Genomic DNA, 4,750 nt, shown 5'->3' with positions numbered 1-4,750 from the left:
AGAAGCCAGTGTGGCTGGAGTTCAGAGAATGGGGGTGTGAGTGACAAGGGTGAAGCCAGAGAAAACACAGGGGTGGTCCAGGCCAGCAGCAGACCTCGCCTTTTACCCGGCACCGGATGGGAAGTCCTGAGGCGTTTAAGTCAGAGCCCTGGCTCATCTGACTTATGTTTTAATGGGCTCACTCAGAGGCACAAGGGCAAAAGCAGAGAGACCAGTCAGTAATCAGGCAAGGGTGGGCCTCGAAGGAGCCCCTTGTTTCTTGGGGCGTGGGAGAGAGCAGGTGGGAGGAGGGGAATGTGGAACTGGAGATGTCAAGAAAGAAGGTCCAGATAAAGAAGAGATGCAGCCCTTCCTGTGAGGAAGGATTTTCAGGTGATTGACGGGGCAGGGGTAGCACTTAGGGGATTGGATTTGTGGATTTTTCTGGAAGTGATGATAGGTGGGATTACATTTAGAGGAAAAAAAAAAAAAAAGGAACTCTTGGGGAATCCAAAGAGCTTGGATTGCCAGTCTGCACAGCTGCAGTCTCCCCCTCTGTAGTTCTCCAAGGGCAACTGCCCAGGCCGGTCCTCAATGTTGTTCATGACCTTGCTGCCCACCGGAACCTGCCACCCAGGGCCCGAGGCCCTGTGTCCCCTCCCGTAAGGCCTTGCCAGGGAGTGTGCCCTGAGCGCTGTGTGCTGCACCAATCTCCCGAGCGGGAAAGGAGGCGTGAAGGTGTTGGTGCAATAATGAAATGATGCCGCATGTAGTCTCAACGCAGCCCGCTTGGAATGGGATTCCGCCTCCCACATCTCCGTGGGGTGTATTCATTTCAGCATCTGGGTTTGGCACTCTAGGTTTTGGGAAAAAAAACCACTCAGATTGACATTTTTTTTCTTCTAAGATGATGGTGAATCTAATTAAAGTCTCAAGCTCTTTAAAAATTCTTCTGCCCTGATACCTTTTTTTTCTGTGTGGAAGAATTAAATATTCTGAGCTACAGATCTGGAATCTGCCTGCTCCCAGATAAGCCACTGGCCACCAGCACACATCTTTCAGGTAACCTCCCTGTTGGAGAATTTTAAGAGTCCTAATTCGCAAGTTACCTGCAGATACCTAGAACGCCTTTGGTGGACCTACTGGCCTTTCGCAAGGTAGGAAACATCCACTCTGAGCTCTGACGGTAATCACATGTCAAGATCTCAGCTCCACCCTTACCTGGGCCCTCTTACATTTTTTTTAAAATAAATTTATTTATTTATTTTTGGCTGTGTTGGGTCTTCATTGCTGCGCGTGGGCTTTCTCTAGTTGTTGCAAGCAAGGGCTACTCTTCGTTGCAGTGCACAGGCTTCTCAGTGTGGTGGCTTCTCTTTGTTGCAGAATACGGACTCTAGGCGTGCGGGCTTCAGTAGCTGTGGCACGCGGGTTCAGTAGTTGTGGCTTGCAGGCTCTACAGCGCAGGCTCAGTAGTTGTGGCCCACGGGCTTAGCTGCTCCACAGCACGTGAGATCCTCCCGGACCAGGGTTCGAACCCGTGTCCCCTGCTTTGGCAGGTGGCTTTTTAACCACTGCGCCACCAGAGTAGTCCCACCTGGGTCCTCTTGAGCTCTTTGTTCTCCATAATCTCTCCCTGGGTTATATCATCCAGGCCCAAAGACCCCATTCCCCTTTTGATGCTGAGGATGCCCATGGTGTTATATCTGGTGGTGACCTCTCCCACGGGCTCCAGACCCACGCCAGAACGTGGCGTCTCCATTTGACCTTTCTACTTAGATACCTCAAACTTGAAACTCCAAAACAGCAGTCTCTCCTGCTTCCAAACTTGTTTCCTCCCCAGTTACTCAAGTCAAAAATCTAGCAGATATCCTTGAGTCTTCACTTTCCCTCACCACTTTCATCCATTCCATTTGTAAACCTTTGGGAATTGACCTCTAGAATATCTCTGGAATCCATCCTTTTCTCTCCACCTCCACTGATACCCCCTGATGCTGCCCAGCTGCCTCTCCCCTGCAATGGCTCCTAGATGGTCTCTCTACTTCCTCTTCTCCTCACCCTTACCTTTGTGCATTCCAGTCGCTTCTCCACCCCAGAACAAGAGAGATCTTCTTTAAACGGGTTGCATTGCACCTCTTAGAACTCTCCAATGCCCTGCCATGATTCTTTCCCATGGCCAACTAGGCCCTTCATGAACTGGCCCTACCTACCTCTGCAGACCCATGTGGTGGACTCTCCCCTTAGCTTGCCTCAAACACGCTGTATTCGTTTCCTGTGGATGCCGTAAGAAATTACCACAAACTTGGTGCCTTGAAACGACACAAATTAATTCTCTTACAGTCCCGGAGGCCAGAAGTCCAAAACGGGGCTAGAACAAAAGTAGCTGCAGGACTACACTCCCTTCAGAGGTTCTAAGGGAAAACGTGTGTCCTTGCCCTTTCCAGCTTCTCAAGCTGCATTCCTTGGCCCATGAGGCCCCTTCCTCCACCTTCAAAGCCAGGAGTATAGCCTCTTACTTCAGTGGTCACCTTGCCTTCCTCTTCTGTGTCAAGTCTCCCTTCGCCTCTCTCTTATAAAGACACTTGTGGTTGCATTTAGGGTCTACCCAGATAATCTAGGATAATATCCCTATCTCAAGATCCTTAACTTAATGACATCTTTAAGTCCCTTTTGCCGTGTAAAGCAACATTTTCAGGTTCCGGGGATCAGGACCTGGCTATTTGAGGGGGGTGTGTGGATTATTCAGCCTACCACAAGCTCTCGTCCATGACAGGGTCTTTGTAAAGCTTGTTCCCTGTGACTGGAATCCTCCCCCAGGTCCCCCTCCCTCTTTGCATGGCCAGTTCCTTCTCATCTGGGGGCCTGTCACCTTACCTGTCACCTCCTCGCAGAACCTGTCTCTCGTCCATGACAGGGTCTTTGTAAAGCTTGTTCCCTGTGACTGGAATCCTCCCCCAGGTCCCCCTCCCTCTTTGCATGGCCAGTTCCTTCTCATCTGGGGGCCTGTCACCTTACCTGTCACCTCCTCGCAGAACCTGTCTCTGAACAACCTCCAATCCAAAGGTTTCCCTCTATCTTGAAACTTTATTTCCTTCCTAGCACCTGCCACAGTGGACCTTATTTTATATATTTTCAAGTTTACTTGTTTTCTGCCTGCCTCTCCCTCTGCCCTCCCCACCAGTGCCTTGATGACAGGGCTGGTGTCTGTTCTGTTCAGATGAATTTGCAATGCAAGATCGTGCCATGCAAACAGGCTGCTCTGTCTACTCCTCTGAGAAAGCAGCACCCCCCCATCTTCCTCCTGATCTTCTCTATTTGAAAGAATGGTCCAGACAGAACCTGATGCCACCAACAAAGAGAACCCACCCCTATGTTCATAGCATCATTGTTTATAATAGCCAAGACATGGAAACAACCTAAATGTCCGTCAACAGATGAGTGGATAAAGAAGATACAGTATATATATACACACATACATATGCAATGGAATATTACTCAACCATGAAAAAGAATGAAATAATGCCATCTGCAGCAACATGGATGGACCTAGGGATTATCATACTAAGTGAAGAAAGATAAATACCATATGATATCAGTTATATGTGGAATCTAGAATAGGACACAAATGAACTTATCTATGAAACAGAAACAGACTCACAGGGCTTCCCTGGTGGCACAGTGGTTGAGAGTCTGCCTGCCGATGCAGGGGACGTGGGTTTGTGCCCCGGTCTGGGAGGATCCCACAAGCCGCGGAGCGGCTGGGCCCGTGAGCCATGGCCGCTGAGCCTGCGCGTCCGGAGCCTGTGCTCCGCAACGGGAGAGGCCACAACAGTGAGAGGCCCGCGTACTGCAAAAAAAAAAAAAGAAAGAAAAAAGAAACAGACATAGAGACTTGTGGTTGCCAAGGGGGAGGGGTGGTGGGGCAGGGATGGAGTGGGAGGTTGGGGTGAGCAGACATAAGATCTATAGAATGGATAAGCAACAAGGTCCTACTGTACAGCACAAGGAACTATTTCAATATCCTGTGATAAACCATAATGCAAAAGAATATATACCTATATATGCAACTGAATCATTTTGCCATATAGCAGAAATTAACACAACATTGTAAATCAACCATGCATCAGTAAAATAAACTAAAACGAACAAACAAAGAGAACCCACACACATGCTCTCCCTGGGCAAGGGCCCAGGGAGATGTCACAACATTTAACCAACCAGAAACCAACACACGAAACCATTCAAGGAAGCAGATTTCACCTTGATGAGCGGCCACGTGAGTCCTTGCTAATTAAATGCAGCTAAGAATTATTTCGCCAAGGCCCACTCAGGAGGCTGCTTGCCGAGGAGAACTGTTCCCAAATCTTCTCCTGTCAGAGACTCCCGGAGCGACTTGGAGAGAATGGAGGGAGGCCCAGGGGTCCTTCTCGCATTTCTCACATTTGCCGCAGCCTAAAGTTCATGCTGGATTAGACTTTTCTAAACCAAAGCCAAATGTGTTTTGATTGCAAGGCTATTTCTAAAACCTGCTTGTGCCTTAAGCAACCAACTCTCTGGTTGAAACATCATGTTTCCCCCCTTCAAGTAGAAAATTGTGCTTTAATATTTGACGATGTTCAGGAATATTTTTAAATGTTTGGTCTCAACAAAGATAGCTTCGGTGACTCAATAGTTTTCTCCTCTGTGATTATGTGCGGCATAAAATTCATGGCCCTATTTTTTTTATAAAAACATAAACTTGGGAGAAAAAAACCAAGTGGTTTATAAATATTAA

The sequence above is a fragment of the Delphinus delphis genome, chromosome 20, assembly GCF_949987515.2.
Source record: "Delphinus delphis chromosome 20, mDelDel1.2, whole genome shotgun sequence".
NCBI lineage: Eukaryota > Metazoa > Chordata > Mammalia > Artiodactyla > Delphinidae > Delphinus > Delphinus delphis.
This window is presented reverse-complemented; position numbering follows the sequence as displayed.